A 10,161-nucleotide genomic window follows, 5' to 3' on the forward strand; every position below is an offset into this window, starting at 1 on the left:
ATGTATTACACTGAACATACTTAAAGTGTAAAATCTTACTAATTGTGACATAGGTATGTATCTGTGAAACCATCACAATTAAGATAATGAACATATAAACGAAGAAAAAAAAGATAATGAACATATCCATTATTGCCAAGTTTCCTTGTGCCCCTTAGCAATCCATTCCTCTCCACCCCATCCTAGCCCCAACCCACACCTTTGTTCCCAGGCAACCACCGATACATATGTTTTATGTCACTTCAAAGTAGTTTCCATTTTCTAGAATTTTATATAGTTCGAATCATCCATTATATACCCAGTGTTTTTTTTTTGGAGTGGGAGGTGGGGGTGGGGTGGCGCTACACTGTGCCATGCCCCCAACCAGGGATTGAACCCGCATCCCCTGCATTGGAAGTGTGGGGTCTTAACTGCTGGACCTCCAGGGAAGTCCCTTTTTTTTTTTTGTCTGACTTCTTTCACTCAGGAGTATTATTTTGAGATTCATACGTGGTGTTTCATTTATCAATAGTCCCTTTTGATTGCTGGTAGTATTCTGGATAAACCATAATTTATTTATCCATTTACTGTCGATGGACATTTGGATTATTTCGTTTTTGGTTATTACAAACAGAGCTACTATAAATATCTGTGTATAAATCTTTGTGTAACATATGGTTTCATTTCTCTGGGTATATACACAGGAGTGAAATAGTTGGGTCATAAGGTAGGTACATGTTTAACTTTTTAAAAAAATTGCCAAACTGTTTTCCAAAGGGATTATACCATATTATATTCCCACCAGCAGTGTATGAGAGTTCCCGTTCCTCTACATCTCATCAACACTTGGTCTTTTAAATTTTAGCCATCCTAGTGGGTATATAGTGGTTTTAAGTGTATTAATTTGCATTATTAATTTACATTTCCTTAATGACAAATGAGGTTGAACATTTCTTGTATGCTCTATGCTATCTGCATTTCTTCTTAAATAAAGCGTGTGTTCAAATCTTTTGCTCATTTTTTATTGTTGGGTTTTTAAAAATATTTTTATTGTTGAGTTGTAAGAGCTCTTTGTAAATTCTGAATATAAGTTCTTTGCTGTATATATGTTTTGCAGACTTTTTTTCTCTCAGTCTGTGTCTTGAGTTGGTACCTCTAGGCAAGAAGCCACCCTACTGCCTAATTTTGAAGGACCTCTTTATGTTAGGATAGGAATGAGAGAAGATGAAAACAGAGTGGGTAATAACATGTGTAATCATTGCAGATGAAAATCATGCATATGAAGGAGAAGTCTTGAGGTGAGATGAATTCATGGAAGTCAGGGATCTGGCTAGTCTCTGATTCTATTACTTCCTCCAGCGAATCATTAACCCTCCTGACCCAGATTAAGTCAGCTGTGTCTCAGATATCTTCCTATGAGGCTAAGACTTCCCACACCATGACTTTCTATGAATAGTTTTGTCTGATTAAATGATACTGAAAGACTGTTTGTTCAGTTAATGACACAGTCTTCCCAAGTAGAGAATATTATCTAAAGGAGTTTGGATCTCTATCTATGCAATCTATTTGGTCTCAAGAAGACCAGCATGACCCCAGCAATTCCTGATTCAGGCAAGTCATCCCCCTCCTCCTTTTTTCCAGTAACCAATCTCTCCCCTCCCGCAATACAATCCCTGCATACGAATGATTTAACCTTTTGGAAATCAAGTAAAACTCCCAGGCCTTGGGCCAGGTGCTTGGCTTCCCTTCTGGAGACTTCTTTTCCCCATCTATCTCACATGAATCAACTAGCTTTGGCTCAGCTAGACAGGTTAGCCATAATTGCCACTAGGGTTTATTGATCCTCATATGTTATAACATCTTCTAATTATTTTGCTCCTAAAAGAAAAGCAATAAATAATGTCTCTTTCCTTTCTTTTTTTTTAAGTTGAAATATAGTTGATATGCAATATTATATAAGTTATAGGTGTAAAATATATAGTGATTCACAATTTTTAAATTCTTCATTTATTTTCTTATGATTCTTTTAATAAGTTTTTATTTTGAAATAATTTCAAAATTACAGAAAATTTGCAAGAATAATACACAGAACTCCTATATCCCCTTCACTTAGATTCCACAATTGTTACCTTTTACTTCATTTGCCTTATCCTATTCTTCCTCTCTCTTTCTACATATATATGTTACATAATATATAATATTACATATATTTTCTACATATTACTTTTTGGAACCACTTAAAAGGAAATTATAGACACGATGTCCCATTACTTCTAAAGAATTCACTGTATATTTCCTAAAAAGAAGAACATATGTACATAGGCACAGTATATCCATCAAAATCAGGAAATTAACATTAATATCATTTTACCATCTAACCCATAGACCATTCAAATTTCAATAATTCAGGATCATGTGTTGCATTCGATTGCCATGTCTCTTTAGTCTGCTTCACTCTAGAATAGTTTTTTTAGTTTCTCCTTGTCTTTCATGACTTTGACATTTTAAGAGCACAGAGTAAAGGCCATTTCCTTTGTAGAATGCCCCTCAGTTAGGATTTGTCTGATGTTTCTTCATAATGGGTTCAGGTTATGCATTTGGGGCAGGAATCCCATAGAACTGAAGCTATACTCTTCTCAGTGCATTATATCAGGAGGCACATAATGTTGGTATCTCCACCAGTCTCATTACCATTAATGTTAACTTCAGTTATTGGTTAAGAGGGTGTCTGATAGTTTTGTCTACCGTAAAGTTAATTGACAAGTCTTTTAAAAACCTATTAACTAATAATTATTTTGTGAGGAAATAATTTTACATTGTATATTATGACAATGTTGTATGACATTAAACTTTTAAATTATGACACTATAAAATTTTCACCTACTAGCTTTAGCATTATTTAATAATTCTTGCCTGAATTAATTATCACTATCATGGTCACCAAATGGTGAGTTTCTAATTCCATTATTCCTTCTACATTTATTAGTTGGCATTCTACTATAAGAGATTTCCCTTCACTCTGTTTATTAATTCATCTGTTTATTTATATCTGTATGATCTCATGGATTTCTGTTTTATTCAATGGGCTATAATCCGTCAATATCATTACTCCTTTTGATGCTCAAATTGTCCCAGATTTGGCCAGTGTGAGCCCTTCCAGCTGGTTCTGCTGTCCTTTAAAAATATCTCCATGATTTTTTGAGAACTTTCATATTTTCTGGCACAATAAGATATTCTAGGCTCACCTTGTGCTTTCCCTACCTGAGCCTCTGGTACCTGTTAGTGAAGAATGGTATTTAAAAGCCAAGATCCGGGTATTACATGTTCTTATGGCTATGTCCTCTCAGCTGACAGAGTCAGGAAGTGTATGTGTATGTACACAGGTGTGTGCACGGGCGCACGCACACACACACACGCACACCTATATCTATTTCTATATGCTAGAAACCATGAGTGCACTCTGATACCTTCATATAAAATCCAAAATCATATGGTTTATTCTAGCCTTGTCTCTTCCCATATTTGCATCTTTCTTCTCAGTGACAAACAAGCTCCCACTATCCTCAATATATTTGAACGAAATTAGTCTCCCAATTATGTGGGCTATCTTTTTATCCATGGCACTGCTGAAACCTACTGGCTTGTGCCAGCTGAGTGGCCCACTGATTCATACCTGTTTGCAATGGCAGAGAAGTACCCCATCAGTTCTGGTAGTGTACTGGCCAAGAATTTTTTACATTATATTGTGTCTTGTTCTTTTTCTTTCTCTTTTAAATTTTATAATGTCAACATTTTTAGTTATACAGTTTAACCATACCACAAATACTTTTATTACTTTCTTTTGGAATTGTTGATAACAGAAAAAATATTAAAATTAATTTTTAAATATTTACTATAAAATATTCCCTTAATGTGGTTTTATCTGTATGTGATCAAACATTTTTCTTCTTCCAGAGCAGAGTTTCTAAGATAAAGTCAAGATTGCTTAGAATGAAAAAAAAAAGATACAACTTCCAAACCAATGAACTTAAAAATGATGCAGCTGATTTCCTTAACTTAACAGGAAAGTATGGTCACTAGAAAGAAAATTTGTAACATGACCAGAAACCTTTATGAAAATCTTCATTTACAGCAAGTATTTACTTGGTTTACTTTTAGCTATTTCATAAATAACAGAAGGGGAATTGGACACAGTTTGTAATGACACCTAGAAAAGTTTCTTTTCCCACAAATCAAATGTGTAAAACCTTTGCTTTGGCACCTTCTTCCATACTTCCTTTACTGTGCTGAAGAAATATTGAGTTTTTTTTAATTTTTGGTTGTGTGGATGGTCTCCAAACTGACTGAATTCTCTAGATGATTATTTCCTGCACAGGGTTTTCCTATCAGTAGTTCTATGACTTTTCCAACTTTGACAATGATCTCAGCCAGTTCATGTTTCATGTGCTTTGTTCATGGTATTAACAGTTAAAGCTTTGAGAAGCACAAAATCCCCAGTTATGCACTGTTAAAAGACATCAGGAACATAGTAGATTTTTCACTTATTAAAATATTATGATCTAGCTTTCTCGTCTCTTCAAACCTGCAGGTACCTGCTTCTGAACCTAATGGTTTGGAAGTTCTTCATATTTTCATCTTCAGGACCAATGGAAAGCTAAGCAGGAAGTGTATACTAATCCAGTCCTCAGGAAGTCAACATCAAGTCCAACACCTTTAAAAGTTTTGCTGAACTTCTGCTCCAGTTCTGAAGTCTCAATTCTTCTTCAAAATGCTGACATTTAAAAATACCTCCCAGAGATTGGCCAAGATGGCCAAGTAGAAAGACCCTGACCTCACCTCCCCTTACAGTCACACCAAAATCACAACTATCCGCAGAACAAGTATCAATTAAAAAGACCAGAACCTACAAGGAAAGATGTTCCACAGCCAAAGAAAACCAGAAAAGAACTTCTACAAAGACATAAAGAACCATGACGACGAGATGGGTAGGGGCATGGTATAGTCAAGTCTCATACCCTCAGATGGGTGACCCACAAACTGGAGAATAATTACATTGCAGAGGTTCTCCCAAAGGAGTGAGAGGTCTGAGCCCCACACTGGGATCCCCAACCTGAGGGTCCTGCATATAAAGGCCATATGTGACAAACCTACAGCTAACATCATACTCAACAGTGAAAAGCTGAAAGCATTTCCTCTAAGATCAGGAACAAGACAAGGATGTCCACTCTCACCACTTTTATTCAACATAGTTTTGGAAGTCCTAGCCATGGTAATTAGAGAAGAAAAAGAAATAAAGGGAATCCAAATTTGAAAAGAAGAAGTAAAACTGTCACTGTTTGCAGATGACATGATACTATACATAGAAAATCCTAAAAACACCACCAGAAAACTACTAGAGCTCATCAATGAATTCAGTTATGTTGCAATATATAAAATTAATATATAGATATTTGTTGCATTTCTATACACTAAACATAAACTATCAGAAAGAGAAATTAAGAAAACAATCCCATTTACTATCTCATCAAAAGAATAAAATATCTAGGAATAAACATGCTTAAGGAGGTAAAAAACCTGTATGGAAAACTATTTATAAGACACTGATGAAAGAAACTGATGACAACACAGATGGAAAGATATACTATGTTCATGAATTGAAAGCATTAATATTGTTAAAGTGACCATACTACCCAAGGCAATCTACAGATTCAATGCAATCCCTATCAAAATACCAATGGCATTTTTCACAGAACCAGAACAAAGAATTTCAAAATTTGTATGGAAACACAAAAGACCTCAAATAGCCAAAACAGAGCTGGAGGAATCACACACCCTGACTTCAGATTATACTATAAAGCTACAGTATTCAAAACAGTAGGGTACTGGCACAAAAAGAGACACATAGATCAAAAGAACAGAATAGAAAGCCCAGAAATAAACCCATGCACTTATGGTCAATTAATTTATGACAAAGGAGGCAAGACTATACAATGGAGAAAAGACTGTCTCTTTAATAAGTGGGGCTGAAAACTGGACAGCTACATGTAAAAGAATGAAATTAGAACATTCTCTAATACCATATATACCAAAAACTCAAAATAGATTAAAGACCTGAATGTAAGAACAGAAACCATAAAACCCCTAGAAGAAAACACTGGCAGAACACTCTTTGACATAAATTGTAGCAATATTTTTTTGGATCTGTCTCCTAAAGCAAAGGAAATACAAGCAAAAATAAACAAATGGGACCTAACTAAACTTAAAAGCTTTTGCATGGCAAAGGAAGCCATCAACAAAATGAAAAGACAACCTACTGAATGGAAGAAAATCTGAAATATGACCAGTAAGAGGTTAATATCCAAAATATATAAACAGCTCATACAACTCAACATCAAAAAAACAAACAACTGATTAAAAAATGTGCAGAAGACCTGAATAGACATTTTTCCAAAGAAGACATACAGATGGTCGATAGGCACATGGAAAGATGCTCAACATCATTAACATTTAAAGAAATGCAAATTAAACCCACAGTGAGATATTACCTCACACCTGTCAAAACGGTATCATCAAAAAGAACAAAAATATCGCTGAGGATAAGGAGAAAAGGGGACCTTCATACGCTGTTGGTGGAAATGTAAATTGGTGCCACCACTGTGGAAAACAGTATGGAGGTTTCTCAAAAAACTAAAAATATAACTACCATACAACACAGAAATTCCACTCCTGGTATACACCCAAAAAAAAACAAGAACACTAATTTGAAAAGATACATGCACCCCAATATTCATAGCAGCATTATTTACAATTGCCATGATATAGAAGCAACCTTAGTGGCCAACAACAGATGAATGGATAAAGTGTGTGTGTGTGTGTGTGTGTGTGTGTGTATGTATATACATACACACACACACACACACACACACACACACAGTGGAGTACTATTCAGCCATAAAAAAAGAATGAAATTTTGCCATTTGCAGCAACATGGATGGACTTGGCGGGTATTATGCTAAGTGAAATAAGTTAGACAGAGAAAGACATATACTGTATGATATCACTTATGTGTGGAATCTAAAAAATAAAACAAATTAATATAACAAAAAAGAAACAGACTCGCAGATATAGAGAAAAATCTAGTGGTTACCAGCGGGGGGGGGGGGCAAGATAGGGGTAGAGGATTCAGAGGTACCAACTATTATGTATAAAATAAATAAGCTATAAGGTGTATTGTATATCACAGGGAACATGGTCAATATTTTATAATAACCAATCGGAGTATGACCTTTAAGTACTGCGAATCACTATGTGGTACACCTGTAACTTATGTAATATTGTACATCAACTACATCTGAATAAAAAAAGAAACAAAAAAATATGATTCATTTAGAATCAACAATTGAACAAGCGCTAGAGACTATGAGGAATTTGTTACATCCCAGCTGGACTAGGTCCCATCATGGGTCCTCCTTTTTTTTAAAACATTTTTTATATTAAATACGCAAATGAAAACACAACATACCAAAACATAGGATGCAGCTAAAGCAGGGTTAACAGGGAAATTTACAGATGTAAATGCCCACATTAAAAAGAAAAAAAGATTTCAAATCCATTACCTAACTTTCACCTTAAGAAATTAGAAAAAAGAAGAGGAAACTAAACCCAAAGCATGCAGAGAAAGAAAATAATAAAGATTATAGCAGAAATATATGAAATAGAGAATAGAAAAACAATAGGGAAGTCAATAAAACCAAAGTTGGTTCTTTAAAAGATCAACAAAATCAACAAAGAAAAAAAGGCTCAAATTACTAAAGTCAAGAATGAACAAGAGGATGTCACTACCAACCTTAAAGGAATAAAAAGAATTATGAGGGAATCCTACAAACAATTGTGTGTCAACAAATTAGATAACCTAGGTGAAGCAGATAAATTCCTGGAAAGACACAAACTACTATAACTGACTTAAGAGGAAACAGAAAATCTGAATAGACTGAGTAGAAGAATTGAATTTGTAATAAAAAACTTCCCACAAAGAAAACCGCAAGCCCACATGACTTCACTGATGACTTCTACCAAATGTATAAAGAAGAATTAATATCAATCCTACACAAACTCTTCCAAAAATTAAAAGAGGGAACATGTCCCAACTTATCATATAAGGCCAAAACCAAAGTCCTCGCAAGAAAGGAAACTACAGATCCCTTATTACTACGGACAAAAAAATCCTCAAAAAAATAATAGCAAACTGAATCCAGCAACATATGAAAAGAATTATGCACCATAACCAAATGTAACTTATCCCAGGAATGCAATCTTTGTTTAACAGATGAAAGTCAATCAATTTAATGTATCATATTAATAGAACAAAGGACAAAACCCACATGATCATATCAATAGACACAGAAAAAAAAAATTGACAAATCCAACATCTTTTCATGATAAAAAACACTCAACTAATTGCTAACAGAAGAAAATTTCTCCAACCTGATAAGTGTCATCTACAAAAAACTCACAGCTAAAATCATGCTTAATAGTAAAAGACTGAAAGCTTCCCCCATAAGATCAGGAAAAAGACAAGGTTGTCCACTCTTGCCACTTCTATTCAACATTTTACTGGAGATTCTATCTATGGAAATTAGGCATGAAAAAGAAATACAAGGCATCTAAATTAGAAAGAAATAAGTAAAACTATCTCTATTCACAGACAATGAATATTGTCTATTTCTTTTATCTAGAAAATCCTAAGGAATCTACTAAAAAATCTATTAGAACTAGTAAATGAGTTCAGTAAAGTTTCAGGGTATAAGATCAATATGTAAGAATCAATGGTATTCCTATATACTAGCAACGAACAATCTGAAAATAAAATTAAGAAATCAATTCCATTTACAATAGCATCAAAAAAATACATAAGAATAAACTTAACAAAGAAGTATAAAACTTGTACACCAAAAGTTATAAAACATAATTGAAAGGAATTAAAGACTGTTTAAGTAAATAGAAAGATAACCCAAGTTCATGGATTTGAAGACTTAATATTGATAACATTGCAAAACTTCCAAAATTCATGTATAGATTCAATGTAATCTCTATCAAAATTCCAGTTGGCTTTTTTCTTGGGGGGCAGATATTGACAATCTGATCCTATAGTTCAGATAGAAATACAAGGGATCCAGAATAGCTAAAATAATCTTGAAAAATAGCAAAGTTATTTTTCACATCCTGATTTCAACTTACTACAAAGCTATAATAATCCATGATATTGGCATAGGATAGGCATGTAGATCAGTGGACTATAATTGAGAGTCCAGAAATAAACCCATACATGTATGGCTAATTGATTTTTGACAAGTGTGTCAAGAAAATTCAGTAGGGAAAGGATAACTTCTTCAACACATGGTGCTGGGACAACTGGATAGACACATGCAAAAGAATGAAGTTGGATCCTTACCTCAAACCATATTAAAAATAAACTTAAAATGGATCACAGACCTAAATGTAAGAGCTAGAAGTATAAAATTCTTAGAAGAAAATGTGGAAATAAACCTTTGTGACCTTGGGCCATGCAGTATTAGACATGACACTATGAAGTTAGACATGGAACCAAAAGCACAAGTATCAAAAAATAAATAAATAAATTGGACTTCATCAAAATTAAAAACTTTTGTGCTTCAAAGGCCACTATCAGGAAAGTGAAAAGACAACCAACAGAATGACGAAAATATTTGCAAATCATATATCTGTTAAGAGACGTGTATCCAAAATTCATAAAGAACTCTTAACAACCAACAATATAAAGGCAAATAACCCAGTTTAAAAATAGGCAAGGGATCTGAGGAGACATTTTTCCAAAGAAGATATACAAATGGCTGATAAACACATGAAAGATGTTCAACATGATTATTCATTAGGGAAATGCAAATCAAAACCACAAAAAGAAAGAATAAATTAAAAAAACAACACGAGATACCACCTCAGTAACAATAACAACAACAACAATAACAACACCTCAGTGAGGATATGAGGAAATCAGAACTTTCATGAATTGTTAGTAGGGATGCAAAAATGTGCAACTGCTTTCAAAAATAGTTTGGCAGTTCCTCGAACTAACATAGAATTACCAAATGACCCAGCAATTCCACTTCTAGGTATATACCTAAGAGAAATGAAAACATATGTCCA

The 10,161-nt window shown here is 34.0% G+C and overlaps 1 protein-coding gene across 2 annotated transcripts in view; it reads right to left on the reverse strand.

Moving 5' to 3' along the window:
- RPGRIP1 (RPGR interacting protein 1) overlaps positions 1 to 10,161 on the reverse strand; it is a 102,457-nt gene that overhangs the window by 74,748 nt on the left and 17,548 nt on the right. The gene's annotated exons all lie outside the window — the stretch shown is intronic.

This window comes from Balaenoptera borealis (assembly GCF_965194805.1).
Source record: "Balaenoptera borealis genome assembly, chromosome: 3".
Lineage (NCBI taxonomy): Eukaryota > Metazoa > Chordata > Mammalia > Artiodactyla > Balaenopteridae > Balaenoptera > Balaenoptera borealis.